This window comes from Pelodiscus sinensis, chromosome 8 (assembly GCF_052426305.1).
Source record: "Pelodiscus sinensis isolate ZL-2025 chromosome 8, ASM5242630v1, whole genome shotgun sequence".
NCBI lineage: Eukaryota > Metazoa > Chordata > Testudines > Trionychidae > Pelodiscus > Pelodiscus sinensis.
In genome coordinates, this window is record NC_143059.1 from 45,702,893 (window position 1) to 45,720,786 (window position 17,894).

At 44.2% G+C, this 17,894-nt stretch overlaps 1 long non-coding RNA gene across 1 annotated transcript; it reads right to left on the minus strand.

The window, feature by feature from the left end:
* Positions 1-1,582: 1,582 nt before the first annotated feature.
* LOC142830425 (uncharacterized) lies at positions 1,583-13,597 on the minus strand. Its single transcript, XR_016350176.1, has 3 exons — positions 12,487-13,597; positions 6,934-6,995; positions 1,583-4,535 (listed from the first exon to the last, which is right to left on the minus strand). It is a non-coding gene; the product is annotated as an uncharacterized LOC142830425 (long non-coding RNA).
* Between the last annotated feature and the right edge of the window lie 4,297 nt (positions 13,598-17,894).

A 17,894-nucleotide genomic window follows, 5' to 3' on the forward strand; every position in this document is an offset into this window, starting at 1 on the left:
TGCAACATGCAGAAGACCCTGGAGCAGAAGGTCCGTGAGGACTCAGAGTGCAGAACTGCACATGGGACCAGCTCATGCAGTGGTGTAATACTATGTGTGCCATCATGTCACACGATGGCACATCTGCCTGCTGTCGCTGCTCCTGGCTTCCCCACTCCTGTCCCCGCTACTATGCCCATTCTGCCTCTGCCTGCCCCCATGCGATGCCTCTGATCCCTCCCCAGGTGAAGCCCATGCCCCCTTCCCCCTACCATCCCTTACTCTGCTGCAGCCCTCCCTCCTGCGGCCCCTGGACCCACCCGACCCCAACTCTGACAAGGTCCCCGCACCAGAGGTGGCACATCTAACTGCCCCCTCTCCCTCCAGGTTATGAACCCTCCTCCCCCTGCCCACCTTTATGGATTTTAAGATAGATACAGACTTTATTTTGTTCAAAACCAAACAGGTGTCTTTATTCTGAGGTCAGGAAAGGGTTGTGGTGGGGAAGGGATAGGGCTGCAAGCCAGAGGCCCTTAGTGGGGAGGTCCTGGGGAGAGTTACTGGGGTGCTTGAGAGAACCTCTCCGTCAGGGCCTCCTGGATGCGCACGCCAGCTTGCTGGACCTGTTAGATGGCAGTTGTCCTCAGCTTTTGGAAGTCTTACCTCTTACAGTTGGTGTCTGCCCCCCACCATTGGAGGAAGGCCTCCCCCTTCCTCTCCACAATGTTGTGGACACAACATGCCACGACCACCTCTGGAATGTTTTGCTCCCCCACGTCCAGGTGGGTCAGAAAGCATATGAACCCTGAGATGGCCAAAGGTGCACTCAATCTGGATCCAGGCCCAGTTCAGGGAGGCATTAAGTTGATCCCTGCAGGGCTCCAGGTGTCCGGTATATGGCTTCATCAGCCATAGCATCTGCGCGTCTCCAACCACAAAGTCACAGCGGGGGCAGAATATGCCCACTTCCAGCTTTCCATACAGGCTAGAGTTTCTGAAGATGCAGGTATTGTGTGCCCTGCCCAACCACCAGACAAAAATGTCTGTGAACTATCTACGGTGGTTGACCAGGGCCTGCAGCACCATAGAAAAGTAGCCCTTCCTATTAATATACTGGGCCGCTTGATGTTCTGGTGCTTGGATTGAGTTGTAGGTCCCATCCATAGCTTGAGTGCAGTTCGGGAACCCCAGGGCGGCAAATCTGGCCACGATTGGATCCAGGTCTCCCAGGCAGATGACCCTCCACAGCAGGATCAAGTTGATGGCCCTCACCACCTGCAGAAGGAGACAAACACACAAAACAGAGTGAGAGAGGGAATTCCTGAGCCCTTGGCCGGTGCCTGACCCCCCCCCCCCCCACACACACCATTCCCTCCCCACTCAAACACCTCAGGAGACACCCCCTATGAGGCCGCCACCCCAGCAGCAGAGCTGTGTGAAGGCGGGAAAGCACAAACCCCCAGGGACAGGGCTTTCCTCCACCCCCATAGCCCCCAACTCCCCTTTCCAGAGGGACTCCCTTTTCCAGGACCCTCCCCTCTCCCACACCCCGCAGGGACTGCAGCCCCAGAGTGCCTTACCTCCATGAGGAGGGCCCCAATGGTGGTCTTCCCCACACCAAACTGGTTGCCTACCGACCAGTAGCTGTCGGGGGTGGCGAGCTTCCACATGGAGATTGTGACCCGCTTTTCCAGGGGGGTGGCGGGCTGCTGGTGGGTGTCATGTCTCCAGAGGGTGGAGGTGAGCCAGGCACATAGCTCCAAACAGTTGGCCTTCTGAATGTGGAAGTTTTGGAGCCACGGCTGGTCCTCCCACCGCTCCATGACCAGTCGGTCCTACCAGTCCAAACTGGTGTCGAGCCTCCAGAAACACCTCGCCACAGTGTATTGGGGTTGCAAGAGTGGAGCAGCCACACCCAGGGAAAGGGTCCCCAGAATGAGCTCGTGGTCAAGCTCCGTTAGGACCAGGAAGGCAGCTGGCACAAAGTGCTGCAAAAACTGCAGCATGGCCGTATGGGGCCATTGCATGCCCAGGGGCAGCTCTGGTTCCATGGCACCAAGAGACAAGCTGTGGCATTCAAAAAGCTGGGCAATTATAGCAGGCACTGCAAGAGCTTTGCTGTCCCTTGAAGAGGTAGCAAACACACAGCAGAAGCAGAGAAACCGCTGTCCAGGGGGGTTCCTTTACATACATGTCTCTGCAAGGCTCTGGCATCAGCACTCGGAAGCAGCTGGTGACCTACAGCCCTGCTTGAAGTGGTTCTGGGTGGCCTGGGTGAGAGAGCTTCCAATCAGTCTGGATGCTTTCTTTTGTGTGTGGACATTCTCTTTCGGAAGAAGTTTTTCCGGAAGATCTCTTCCAAAAAAAAGCTTATTCCGAAAGAAGCCTGCAGTCTAGATGTAGTCATAAGAACAGGGGCGGATGAGAGTGCCGCGGGGCCCCGGGCAGCAAAATTTTGCGGAGCCCCTCCTTTGACACAGTGCATGCGCCGTGGCACCACTGCGCATGCGCGGGGCCTCAGAACACGCGGGGCCCGGGGCAGCCGCCCCGCTCGCCTTGCCCGAAATCCGCTGTTGCATAAGAACATTAGAACGGCCATACTGGGTCAGACCAAAGGTCCATCTAGCCCAGTATCATGTCTGCCGACAGTGGCCAATGCCAGATGCCCCAGAGGGAGTGAATTGAACAGAATTGGTTAAACAATGATCACATGATCCCTCTCCTGTCATCCATTTCATAGGTTATAAAATACTGAAATCCTTGGATGGAAAGTATTATGGGGAAGATTTTCAAAAGGTACAAATAGCACTGAGGTATCTAACTCCCACTGAAAGCCAATCTTAAGATAGTCATTTAATTCATTATGTGCCTTTGAAACTTTCCATCCTAATTATTATTTTTCACTTCCATAATGCCAGAGATACATTCAGCCTTGCACTGTGTGTGGAATAGTCCATAGGCACAAACTGATACAAGTTAAACCAGACCAGAAGGAGACTCAGAGTAGAGAGTGATTTTATAGATGTGCTCAGTCTATTAGTAGATAATCATCACAAGGTTATGCTAGTATTTTTAATTAGCAGTTTGTTGATGAGAGATTTATGACCCCTATTAATAATTCGTTTTTTTACTTTACAGGAAATGCCTAATTTCTTTTCCCGTAAAAAAAATAAAAAATCCTACTGAACAATCAGAGACATTAATTCTTGCCCAAGTCACTGTCTGATGGACTAAGAAGTAAATTATTTCCTTTACAGAGTTAATTTAAGCTTATCATTCAAAATCACATCAAAAGCAAGCCCTAGGACAGCACACAGTAAGCCTACACTCTCGCAATACAAGCTAAACATGTGTCTTGTTAGCTCTACGATTTTTATTTGAATACATTTTTAGGGGCTGATCAGTCCATTGATGCCTATGGCAATTTTTCCATCAGTGTTTTCCATCAGCCCTTCAAATAAACAAAAGGGCTAAGGGCTGGCAAGCTATGGCTTCAGGGGTGGGGAACCCTTTTTGGCTTGGGAGCCACTGACCCACAGAAAAATCAGTTAGAAGCTGCCCACAAGTGAGAAAAAACCCTTATTGGTGTGGCCCCTGACAGATGGAGAAAGACACTTCCCACATTCCCCTAGCACACCAGAGCCTAGAGGGGGCTCAGCCTACTAGACTTTGTGTACTTCAGCTGTACAGTGAAGCAGTCGGGGGCTGGAGTGCCAGCACTGGCTCCTCATTGCTGGGGGGCACTGAGCCTCGGGGACTGGATCCAATCAAGCCGGGGGTCACATCTGACCCCAGGCCTGCGGTTCCCCACCCCGGCTTATAGCGTGGTTTCATGAGTTTTGATGGAGGTGAGGATGGTGTGATGCTTTCTTGGGACTCTCAGGACTCCGAATCCCCTTGTTCTCTCCCTGAAAGACGGACATGCTGGTGCTTACATGGGTGTTAGCTCCCTGGCAGTACCAGCCCAAATACTCTCTTCAGGGCCACACTAGCCCTCACTTTGCAAGTTAACAGTAGGTCCACCCCACTCCCTGAGCCTTTTTGAAGCATTCCTCTGTGATACCCAGCCCATCACTCAGTAAGCCTACACTCAGAAATACCCGCTTTGCTAAGTGGACACGTTGATTGATTCCACCCAGCATCAGTTCTTGTATAACACTACAGCACTGAGTTATATGTTCAGGGAAATCAGCCACAGGTTTATTAATAACGATTAAGATTTGAAGATAGTGAGGATAACGGAAACAGAAAGGTTACTTATAAAGTCAACGATCTCTAGCTTGCTAGTGACTAAATTTAATCTTAACAGCAGTCTTATCTTACCTAAAGCTTTTGTACAGTGTTTCCATTCAAGGCTGGTTCAGACCCCTTTTCCATGAATGTAAGTGCATTGATTGCTTTCTCAGGTGCAGGTTCAGGGAATGCCTTTTTGCCTTCCCTATATCTTCCCCAAATCATTGTTTGTCCCAAAAGTCAAGAGACTTTTATCTTGAATAGGTGGTTTATTCTTTGGTGTGTTGACTTCATATGCAAAGAGACTTCAATTTTGGGTTGTCCTACAATGTTTAAATTACATGTGAAGTGAGGCAGACAGGTCACATCCTTTGTTTGGCAGAAACCTGTCTGTCAACCCTGCATTGATTCAGACTTTATCTATCAGAGGCAGCAGAGCGGAGGCTGGGGAGGCTGCTCCATGTGATGCTGGCACTCTCCCTGTCCACAGGGAAGGGGGGGGAGGTGAGCTCCTCACAGACAGAGGCTGCACCAGTATCCCATGGAGCAGCTACTGTCCATAGGAAGTTCCCTGGCAGCCTCCCCTGCCCTCCCTCCCATACCCCACTGTTGTGTCTGATAGAGGCAGCAGCGTGGAGCGGGGGGGGGCGGGGAGACACCAGCTCCTGCCTGCCCTCCCGCTGCCTCTGTGGGAGGCAGAAAGGGGGGGCAGGTGGCTCCACAGAGCTGGTACACGCAGGGAGCTGATTTAAAAGCTGGCTTGCCATGCATCTTCTCCCACCTACCCTCCTCACTCTCTGCACTGCTGCCTCTGATAGAGAGGCAGTAGTGGGGGAAGAGGGGACGAAGGGAGACAGGTGGCTCCACGGGATCTGGTGCTCGTGGGGAGCAGGCTTAAAAGCCAGCTCTCCACAGGTCCTAGGTCCCACATCTTCCCCCCTTGGAGGGAGGTGGGAAGGGAAATGCATGTAATCGATAGGATTTAACAATAAGCCCAGACTTATCAGTTAATCATGTAGTTGACTACATGTTGACATCGCTAGTTATTAGGGAGATTTTCAAAGGATACAAATAGCAGCTAGGTACCTAACTTCCTCTGAAAGCCAGGGTACATATAATAAGATGCATATAAACACACTCGCAAAACCTTCTTATGTAATAGTTGTATGTACACATTTCACTACAATATTAATAACTATTTTACTGAAGACAGTATATGATGCTTTTCGTGGATAAATACTATGAAAGCAAGTTGCCAGTAAGTTTTGTCAGGAGTTGCTTTTACAAAACATTGTGGGGTTCTGACATGGAAAAACGTCTGACTGGGACAAAGAAGAGATTCCAGTTATATGGGGCACTTTTCAGAAAAAGGGGAATGGTCTGAGATTTGCTGAGTGCACAGGATACCATGTGAGTGGATAGCAAGAAATGGATAATTTTGTTTGTTAGGCTGGGACTGACAAAGGAGCATAGAGCAATTATGTGTCCAAATCCCATTAAAATTAATGGAATTTGAGCAACAAATTCCCCATGGTGTTTTTGGAAGTCCCAGCTTGTTTGCAGTGTTTTTAATGTGTTTTTCAGCAATTCTAGTCGCAGAACCAATGAACAATTCTGACAACATACAATGACATAACATCCTCACTATTCTATCCCAAAGACTCAATTCTCGTCAGGAAATACTTGTCTTAGCATGGCTCTTGCAACATGCCACAAACTTAATGCTGCAATCTCAAGCTTTTTCAGACCAGTTAGAGAAGTAAATTCCAAAGCTAAGAAGCCTGCTTCTGAAATCTTCCTGATACAGAGTGTGTAAATCTGTAAAATGTCCCACCTCCCCTCAGCCTAAAGAGAGAACAGCCATAGAATCCATCTGTATGAGAAGTAGGCCCAAGTTACAGACGGTCTAATAAATAAAAAACCCTCCTTTAATCAAACTCAGTGATCTGGTGTAATATGTATCATGTTCTAGAAACTATCCAGCCCTCTAAGTAAATGGGCAGCCACATCCTGTACTAGTTGATGTTTCAAGCATAGTCACTCCTGGAACACACTGAGTACTAAGATAACAAGGATACAATTAACATTACGTAAAGGAATTTCACCACAAGTAAAGCCTCATTTTAGCAAATATGTAGACACGTGTATGTTGCTCTGCTGTAGTCACTACACTGCCTTTAGAAAATGAACACAGCTTAAAGAAATTTTCATAGAATTGCTGATGAAAAACTGTCTTTTCCTAGAGGAAATTAAGCTAAAAACAATAACTGGCCAAAGGCATGAAAAGTGCTATTTCTGGAAACAACCAATGCCATTGTTGTCTGAGCTAAAGTGGCAAAAGACACAAAAATATATCAACAGCAGCAGTAAAACCCAGGAATGAGCTGGTTTCTGAGTGCCTGGATTAACATTGTGCAGTTTAGTTTATCACAGCATGTCCATAATGAAAATGTTGTGTGATGAAGATCTTTCAAGTTCAGAGCCCAGATTCATAGATCCAGCAATAATCTGCTACTTATACAGCCTAAATGGGAAGCTTTGTTCATGTCTGAAGTCACACAGTAGTTTCTTTACTTGGCTCAGAAGCCTTATTCTCTCTAAATGGATCGTTTACTATTGAGATAGATATTGATCCAGTATTATTCTAAACAATTGGGTAAATCACTTTCTGGACAGAGCAATAAGACAAAAAAGATTATAAAAGAACTTGCAAAGACTTACCTGGGACACAAAAAGCAAGGAATTAACATTTGGGGCCTAATGTGCACGGTGTCTGTAAGAACCTGGGTTGTAAAAGAGAGAAGAGTGGTGCTGAAAAAGTGAGACAAGGCAGAAGCCAATGCTGTATTCACTTAGTGCACAGTGCAAAGTGGTACATCATTATTTCCATCACTTTTAGTTACTCTGGATGTTCCACCATCATTCCACTAAAACCCCTTTTCAGTCAAAATTCCCTTTTCTTAATCTTTTTTTATTTTTGTTGGAGCAAATCATTAACTTCCCCAATTTCAATCACAATGATAAACTGATTTGTTCAGGAAGCACGCTACACCCAGCAATAATCAACTCTAAGATTTAGCTTGCATGTGTAGTTAGCTTTTCCATTTCAGAAAAAGAAATCAAGAATACAAACTGATTGTTAGCTCCAGTCTCCAACATGCAAAAAGAAGAATCAGTCATGCTCTTCTAGATGAGGCAAGTTATCAGGTCAATATTTCAAAAGCACTTAAGTTACATTAGAGAATCAGACTTGTTTGCAAAAGTGATTTAGGCACCCACTAGTTTTGAAAATATTATTCAGCCCTAAATTTGTGCAAACAGCTTAATGTACACACAAATCCCTCTTTGCACAATGAGGATATTCAAGTTTAGCTAACAATACAGACATAAGCTTGTGCGTGTGCGTGTTGAAGAATTAATTGTCTAGGTTTTTGGTCTTCTCTTTCAGTTTCCCTTTGCCAGAAATAATTAAGATGTGGCTGCCTGTTTCTTCCTTCCCCTTATAACTCTCTCACACATATGATTTTTAAAAGAATAACATGTATGTGCCTAAGTATGTATAACATGTACAGAGTGTCTAATATGCACATATATGAAATAACATTGGTGCATTAACTATGATCCTTTCACCTTAGAAAAGTCACTGAAATAAGATCTTTCATAACATTTCATATTAAGTTCTCTGTATTTTTGTGAAATTAATGCCAATAAACAGAACTGTCTGGCCCCAATAGGGGAAATTAACTGATCTCTAAGATCCAAAGTCAAATTAAAACAAGACCTGTAATCTGGCTATTAGCATCCATATTCTTTTTCCCCCCCATGAATGCTGCATAATGCCACACACACACACACACACACACACACACACACACACACCCTTTGCCAGCAGTGACAAAGGAAACAGAAATCAAAGCAATGCTGTTCTCCATTATTAATATCTCAGCATCCTCTTTGATGTGAGAGAGAGAAGTGAGTTTGGAAACACCAATTTCACTAAGAAAAATGATAGAACTAAATGCAAACAAACATTCCAGTAGGAAGACAATACTGGAAAGGATAAATACTTGGAAACTTAAAACCTCAGGTATTTCTCAGGGTGAAATGGAGATATGAGCAAAATCTACCTTGATTTTCATGTTGACAAGCCCAGCTCACAAAGACAAAGGAAATAATACATAGCCAAGGAACCTTGCCCCCTTTACAGCCAATGTACTTGAGTCTGAATTGGGCACAAATGTTTAATTTATGGAAAGCAGGATGCTCAGATTTTGAGCTGTATAGAGTAAAACTAAACATTTTACATGATAAAATAGATTCCCATTTTTATTTAATTAGCGTATCTTGTTCATATCATAAGGCATTTCCCCATCTAGTTTTAATTTCATGTGTCTTGCGCTACCTTTTACAAGCAACACTGAAAAGCTACACAGTTTTGGGGAGCAATGGTCCGTAAAACATTATAGCACAACAAAGCACATACAAATGCAGTGTTCATTGACTTAAAGAAAAAGAATGAACAGATGAGATTAACCATCAAGGGTAATGACTAGTGTTACTACAATGGTTTCTAAAATGCTGTATGAAGAATCAATCAATACAGATCAATGTGTGATGTTTGCCCATAGCTTCTGCATTATCAAGGGATGGAAACTAAGGCAGATGTTTGTTCCTGAATAGATGCTTCATTGTTCCAAATAGCAATGAAAGTTAAGAGCTCCCCATAGAAGGAAATAGACAAGCTTTCCAATTGCCCATCTTGGGATGAAGACATTCATTTCACTTTCTGTTACTTCCTTTGGTCTAACTCTACACTGTAGTGTGTGGAGGGAGCAAATCCACTGGGCACAGCCATATGGAGCTTTGCTGAGAGGCTTGAATTAGTTTGTGAGATGCTTATTCTTCCATCCCTTTGAATACATGCAGAAATAATGGGGTGGGGCAGGCCAGGCAAAGGAGAATTGCTGAGACAAACAGGAGGGTGCCCCCTTCCTCTTGCTCTCTAAGGGTGTGTCTACACAGCAAAGTTATTTCGGAATAACGACCCAAGGCCCTGAGCCACCCTGCAGCTGCCACTGCCTCACTTTAAAAAAAAAAAAAAAAAAAAAAGAGTGACTTTGTTGCTCCCACTCAGCCCTCCACTGCTCCCAGGGAGTAGTCAGACAGCTCCCAGGAGCCTGACAGGGGCCAAAAGAGGCATGTGCCTTCCTGCTCTGTGGAGATCCTGGACCTTATTGAGGTTTGGGGTGATGAGACCAACCTCCAGGATTGCCATACCAGACACAGGAACATGGACATCTTTGGCCGGATGGCTGAGAGCCCGGCCAACAAAGGGCACAGGAGCAGGTGTAGATGAAGGTGAAAGTTCTGCCAGGCATAAGCCAGGGCCAGGGCAGGCAGCTCCCGCTCCAGGGCAGAACCCCACACCTGCCCTTACTTCAAAGACCTGCACCACATCCTGGGGGGCAGAGCAGTCTCTTCAGCCTCCTGGTTGTGGACTCAGGGCTTGAGACACCTGTCATCATCCTCACAGGGGATAGCGATGAGGAGGAGGAGATGCCAGATGAGACCAGCACAATCACCTTCCTGACCTTGTAGCCAGTACCCCTCACTGTGGATGTGTCCCAGGTGTCAACCGAGGCTGGGGAAGGAACATCATGTGAGTGCCATAATGTTCCCTACACACAGGGGGTTGAGATAGTGGGCGGCGAGGGATAGCTGGGTGCTCCTCCCCTGGCCCTTGTGGCCTGGGGATCACGCAGCAGCCTGTGCACATGGGAGCATGTGCTGCGCCACTACCAGCCACACCGCCCCAGGAGGCTGCTACAGAGGACCCTTGTGCTATTGGCCACGGGGTGTCTGGAGAGCCCTGCCATGCTCATGACCCAAGGGTGGGACAATACCCTCCCTACACAAGCCACCTCTAAAAGGAGACTGGGGACACACACACACACACACACACACACACACACAGAGAGCAGTCCCACACATGGCACATGGGCATGCCCACGCTCTCAGGGCAGCACCCACTCCTGGGGACATCTGGGTGCCTGTAGGAAAGGGCCCACTAGCCAGAGGGCACATGGCCTTGCTCCAAGCACGTCGTCTTAGGCTGAGCTGAGAATAGTCGCTCTCAGCTCACAGATGAGGACTAGCCTTTAGGCACAGTGTCTCCTGGGATGACTGACAGTCTCTTTATTCTTCACAGCCAGACCAGCTATGAGAGTGGGGAGGTCGACACCACTCAGGACAGCCTCCCAAACCTGAGTAACCCACAGGCACCAGAGACCCATGGATAAGTTCCAGAGGGAGCACCTCGTGGCACGCTGATCCCAGGAAGACATTCCCAAATGCACCTTCCTGAGTTCTCATAGGGGATTTTGCCTTTAGGCGATGGCAGCCCAAGTTCAGGGAATCTGTGACCTTGAGGAGTTTTTTTTTAAATAGAAACCTTTAGTGTCAGGATATTTAAAAGTCTCTTGTGGGCTCCCCACCTTCTGATCTTGATGTCCCAGAGTGTGGAACAGCCCTGACAAAAGCAATAATGCTGATGGGCAGTGCAACAACAAAAGGGTGTGTCTCGTGGCTGAATACATAATGCAGACAACACAGTGGGCAGCTAAACCATACACAGGCAATTGGTTTACACAGCTCAGTTTTTCACAGGCCTCCCTTGCTTGAGTTGAAGCAGAATGTCCATTAGTTACCAGCTGCATTTGGGACTTACTTTCTTTCATGAGCGGCTACAAAGAAGGTCTGACATTCCATCCAGCAAAAGGAAATAGCACACAAACAACATGAGGCAGCCCATCATATTAATACAAAGCATGTTTATAAGAGCACATTTGTTTCAGTCTTTCAAAAGCTGATTTATTATAGCTTGATAACCTGATTTTTTGGTGGTGGATTACAGCACCTTTGAGGCATACTGCAGAAATGGAGTGATTCCACTTGTGATCCTCCCAACCACACACACAGACACATAGTTATTTTGAATTCTTTTTTTTTAATTGTAGGATTAAATTCTGACCTCAGGTGCAAGCACATGTAACTGCAACAGGAACTGCGCACATGCCCTTTAAGTTAGGATTTGGCCTTTTTATTCACCAACCTACAAACTTTGGCTTCAAATTTACAGGGTGCTTTTACTATGACTCTGGTCATGCATGCATTTATTCACATATTCAAACACATAAGTAGTCCTACAATGGGAAAACTCTCATATTGAAAGTTAACCTCATGTGTATTTGCGGATGCTGGGCCTAGAATTCAAAGGCTTTAATCCATGCTATTGGCTAAGAACAATTACAAATCAGTTATTTTTCAGTTAGTGGAGAGGATTCTGATTATTTTATATAAGATTTCTATATTTGCTCTCTAGTAGCTTAAAATCACTAATTGTTTGCTAGCTATTAAAACTCAAACCAACTACAGCAGTATCTATCTATATATCTATTCATCAGCTAATGAAAAACAGTAGTAGCTTGGAGTGTGGTCTGCTTCTCTGTGCTGCATGCAATGTGACGCAAAAGGCACTTTCACTCAGAACCACATACTTTCAGGATCCTCTCTGGCCTCCAAACCCAATACTAATCTGAATTAGCAAGGAGGATGTGGTTGGCATCACTCAATCTTCAAGGCTCCTACACTTTAGTTAGATCAGGAGATGTCCTTGGCCAGCTGTGCAGAGGTGAGCTTATTTGCTTCCCTGTCCCTCAGACTGTGGAAGATAATCTCAGGGTAGCATCAGCAGCCCCTGCATTCCCTGAACCTTAGGGAATGCAGGGACTGCCAGCTCTTGCTCTCTCTCCTTCACTGTGTGTCTCAGGTCTGTTTTCAGAAGTACACCTTAGCACTGGCTACAGCATCGTGGGCTACAGCTGTCATGAGATAAGAGGGAAGGTCCTCTCATGGATTGATAACTGATTAAAAGACCGAAAACAAAGGGTAGAAATAAATGGTCAGTTTTCAGAAGGGAGAGGGGCAACTAGTGGTGTCCTGCTGAGGTCCGTACTGGGACCAATCCTATTCAATATATTCATATATGATTTGGAGAATGGCGTAAACAATGAGGTGGCAAAATTTGCAGATGATTCTAAACTGCTCAAGATAGTTAAGTCCAAAGCAGACTGTGAAGAGCTTCAAAAGTATCTCACAAAACTAGGTGACTGGGTAGGCAGATGAATTTTAATGTTTATAAATGCAAGTAATGAATATTGGAAAACATAATATCAATTATATGTACAAAATGATGGGGACTATATTAGTTATTACCATGTAAGAGAGAGATCTTGGAGTCAATTGTGGATAATTCTCTGAAAACATCCACTCAATGTGCAGCAGCTGTCAAAAACAGAAAATGGAATATTAGGAATAACTGAAAAAGAGACAGAGAATAAAACAGAGACTATCTTATTGCCTCTGTATAAATCAATGGTACGTCCACATCTTGAATACTGTGCACAGATGTGGTTACCTCATCTCAAAAAAAGATGATATCTTGGCACTGAAAAATTTCAGAAAAGGGCAATTAACATTGTTAGGAGTTTGGAGCAGCTGCCACATGAAGACAGATTTAAAAAACTGGGACTTTTTAGCTTAGAAAAGAGGAGACTCAGAGGAGATATGATAGAGGTTTATACAATCATGATTGGTGTAGATCAGGAAAATAAGAAAAAGTTATTTACTTGTTTCTATAAGACAAGAACTAGGGATCATCAAATGAAATTAATAGGTAGCAGGTTTAAACCAAACACAAGGAAGCATTTCTTCATGCAACGCACAGTCAATATGTGGAATTCCTTGACAGAAGATATTGTGAAGACCAGGATTTTAACAGGATTAAAAAAAGAACTAGATAAATTCATGGAGGATAGGTCTATCAAAGGCTATTAGCTAGAATTGGTAGAAATAGTGTCCCTAGCCTCTGTTTGTCAGAAGTTGGGAATAGGTGACAGAGGAGGGATCACTTGATGATTACCTGTTCTCTTCATTCCTTCTGAGGCCCCTGGCATTGGCTGCTGTTGGAGGACTTAGTATGGCCATTCTTATTATATTCACTATTTTGTCCAGTTCAGAGGGAAAAGAAGGCTTAGTCTGACACACTTTATGGCTTCAGCTTTGCCATCTTGCTTGTTCTCAGAGCTGGCCTTTCCTCAGGAGGCTTGCACTGCAGGTGACATTTTTGTTATGAAATCTCAGCTTATTGAGCAGTTAAAACCGCATGTTTACGGGGGTTTTCTGGGATACCAGAGATATCCCAAAAAAACTCTGTAGTATCCAGGGAACTCGTCTGCTCTTCCACTTTTTTTTGCAGAAGATCAAACGAGCTCTTTTGAAAGCCCTGTTTTCCTCCTTCCAGGAGAAAGAAGAGCTCTTCCTAAAGAGGTGGCTTTTCTGAAATTTGGCCCAGTATAAACGAGCCAAATTTCAGGAAAGCCTCTTCTGACAAAACTATTGGAAAAAGGTATGCAAATTGCAGAGCACAATTTGCGTACCTTTTTCCAATAAAACATTGTAGTTTAGACATAGCCTGAAAGTAGAGCCCATTGAGAATGCCATGTAGGAAGACAATATTCATCCAACCTAGATTATTATATATTCATGAAACACACACATGAAAAGCATCAAGGAATATAACTCCATGTGATAAAAAGACAATACCCCAGTCTCTCCCCAGAAATAAGACTTCCATAGGTTGATGGACTGAATGGCATTAGTAACAGTTCTGACATCTTAAAGGCAGCCTACCTTGACTATACTTGGAGCATTTGGCACAGACATTGGTTTTGTTGTACTGGTTATATCTCTCTGGTCTGGCACCCTTGGGAGTTGACCAGTCCCAAAGTAGGGAATCTGCCAGGCCAGGGGAAATCAATGCCAGTCCCTCTGCTGCCACAGGCTGTGTGGCTCTGCTCTAGCAGCAGCAGAGGGGTCAGCATTGACTGATCAGGTATGTGGGGAGCATTTGGGGGAAGAGGCAGGGCAACTGTGGAGCAGGGCTGCACTCCTAGCCCCCAGCTGTGGGGCTCCACAGACACCCTTCCTCTTCCCCCAAGCGCCCCCCCAGCCCTTGCTCTTCCCACCTTCCTACCTGGGCTTGAGCACCCACAAATGAGCTATTTGTGATGCTCTGGTAAGTTTGGAAGGGCACCAGGGGAGTTGCTGAGCTCGGGGCCTAGCATTTCCCTGAGTGCTCCAGCATGGGAACACCTATAGGGATACCAAACCACAGAAGTCCAGACTATAGAGTTCAAACTCGTATCTGGAAAAAAAACACCTTGGTTGGACAAAGTGCTTTTGGCATTTTTCCCTCTATCCTTGCAACAAAATGTTGGGAGGAATTGCTAGAGCCTGATTTTATTACAGTATGTCTGCATTGCCTCTGCAGCAGGAGCCTGGCATGCTGACATTGGAGACATATTGAGCCAATCCATACCCAGCACATTGTTTTTAAAGACAATTGCAAGTAATGACATTGGAATTATCGAGATCTGATACAGCAATTTTATAAAAACACAACACACACTCATAGAAAAACAATTAATTTCACTCCAATTAAAAGGATCTGAATAGTTTGAAACAAAGATTTTCCCCATTCCCTCTGGTTTTTGCTGTGCTGCAAAAAAAAAAAAAAAAAAAAAAAAAAAAAATACTATTGATGTAAATGGCACTTTCCTTTCTTGTAAGTGTTTCTGCAGAAGCATAGCAGTGATTTTATTATGCAGTACTCTATTTTAAGCCAATTTAGATGACTAGTAAAAGACAGCATTACACATTAGTATCACTTCTGCATAAGTGCAGAAGTACTTACAAATCTCAAAGGGGTGAGATTTGTGTTAGATTAGGACTTTTCCATAAGAAATACATATAAAGAACTTAATAGAGATTAAACCAATAGGGTTCTGCAAAATTACATGCAAGACTCAGAGAACTTAATGGGAACGGATAGCCTCTCTATAGGTTTTTTGAGCTACTCTATATGATCAGAGGGTTACAAAAATTAGAAGGATATTGTTCTCTATTAAATTCTATAGGGCTTTTCTATAATTAGACAAACCAAATTCTGCAGAGGCTACACAATAGAAAAAATTACTAACAACAAAAGGAATATTTGGTCCTACCTGAGCATGGGATGAGGAAGGGGGAAGGGTTAGATGGCTTCTTGAGTTCCCTCCCATTTCTACTTGTCTGTGATTTCATGAACAACAATTTACACTTAGCTCATATGCTCTATCCACACATCTCAAAGCGCTTCACCCTGATAAGTCTCATTATCCCCATTTTACAGCTGAGGTCAGTGAGGCAAAGAGATATTAAACGCTTTGCTCAAGATCACACAGCAAGTCAGTGGGAATCATGACCAAATCCATGTCAACTGTCTTTCATCTTCCTGTTCAACCTATTGGACAAAAATTGCTCCTGACAGTAATATGCACATAAGACCTAATTCACAAGTTACACAAATATATGACAAGGTTATGCCCACTTAAGTGAGGATAGATTGGACTCAGACTACAATATAATGTAGCACTACCAGTATCAAACTGAAAATCACTTTTAGAATAAGGAAAAGTGAAGAGTCCTATACGGAATAATTTTCCACTATTTGGATACACTCGGCTTCTTATTTATGCCTTAAAATGCTGCAGTGAGATCGAAGGAGTAGAAACATAATAATGTAATTTGAGAGAGAAAAAAAAGATACAAATAAAACTCCTTACACTGAAAAAAGAAACCCCTAGGACAGATTGTCAGGATGGTTTCAAAATATTGTTCCTTATTTCAAGAGTAACAAATGCCACCATCACATAGGCAATATGCTGCCCAATCTGGCTTTCACAAATATAGGATACATCAAACAACATTCCATAAGAAACTCAATATTATCTATGCCCATCACACAAAGAAAGTATCTCTTATTTTCTCCTGTCTGAGCTCTTCTGGAAATCCTGACACTCTGGTATATCTTAATCTGATCAGTTTGAATTTTTAGAGCCTTACAATCCCTTGATATCGGTTGTCAAAACAGTACTGTGCATGTGTATCATTAACACTCTGCCCTGGGGTTGACTAACTAACATTTTCAAATGTCTTCATCACAGAAACCACAGTAGGCCAGATTTAGCCAGTCTTTACTATTAGCATTTCTCATGAGCTACGTCTGACATTGCTTGGTAACTCAGAGTGAGAAACTGAAAACACTCTTGTCAGTGAAAGCATGAGAGTAAAATGCCAGATCTCTCTCAGAAATAAATATATTGTTTGGCATTGTGTCTCCCCGTTGACACACCATCCTGCAAACTAAAAGAAGCACCAAGAATTACAGAGCTAAGAGAGCAGCATGCCATTTGGTCATGCCTCATCTTCAGTCACCTCCATCTATGCTGCCCGCAGTGTTTATAGCAATCCTTCCACAGGACTGCTTCAGAAAATTCTAGTCATAAAATCAGAAACCCCCATAACAGCCCAACCAGCCTGCTGGCTACCAATTCTTCCACAGGGACCTCAGCCACCTCTAGGGTTCAGAGCCCTTCACAGAAGGATGACAACCTTGCATAAAATTCAGGGCCTTGCTAAGGATTGTCCTTAGGATTCATGGAGCCCTATGCGGTACTATTAAACTGGTGTCCTTTTGCCTGGGGAGGGGGTGATGATATTTTAGAGATGAGATTTAATAATCTTCAGCAATGCACTAATGAAATATTTTAAAAACAATTTTTAAACTAAGATCCTGTCGATTAAGAGGGTAAATTCAGAAAATGGCACTATATACCTGGGGTAGCCAAATGCCTGTTAAATGATTTCATGACCACTTGAATGGTTCTGTCACAGGTTCTGTGTTGTGCTTATAGCTCTGGCAGGCTTTTTCACTTTCAAGTTAACTAGATCCTCTCCAGAGGAAGCAGAGCTTCAGAAATAGGATAGGAAGAGGCAGATGGATGGATATTAAGACCCAGGCATGCCAAAATGTTCAGGTGCCTATGCAGCCACGTATTCTGCATATAGGTAAGCCCTGGTCTTGCTTAGAATTCCTACTTTGCTGTGAAGCATGAAGTATTATTTGAGTAAAAAGAATTCTGCTTTGAGAGCAAAGAAGAGATTAGTAGGCAAGCTCCATTATAGAAAGGCTTAGATCCTAGGGAGCCAAATAAGCAGAATATGGATCATGGAAGACTGCATAGAGGAAAAGGAACCATGAAAAGGAAAAGAAGGAGACCAGACAATCTATTGCCTTCATGTCATTAAAGAGACTTTGTACCTTTTTAATTTAATGTTATTTACTGTTAAATCTGCCTTGGATCCAAAAGAAAAAGCAGCCCGTACTTTCCTTCAAAATACATTTCTGTTTGAAAAATTACAGTCTGATTTTCTGGACATTTCCATCCTTTTGTTTGCTTGTTTCCTGTGCTTTTTTCCAGTCAGATGAATTCCTATGGTTTATTTTAGAGTGTTAAAACAAATGATGTTCATTCGTACAGGCTCAGAATCATAGAACCATAGAGCTGGAAGAGACCTCAGGAGGTCATCAAGTCCAGCCCCCTGCCCAAAGCAGGGCCAATCCCAACTAAATCAACCCATCCAGGGCTCTGTCAAGCCAAGGCTTCCTTCAAGTCTTCCTAGGCTTCCCTCGTTTTACATGGAAACATCTTAAAATGTATACATGTGTTTTGCAATGTCCA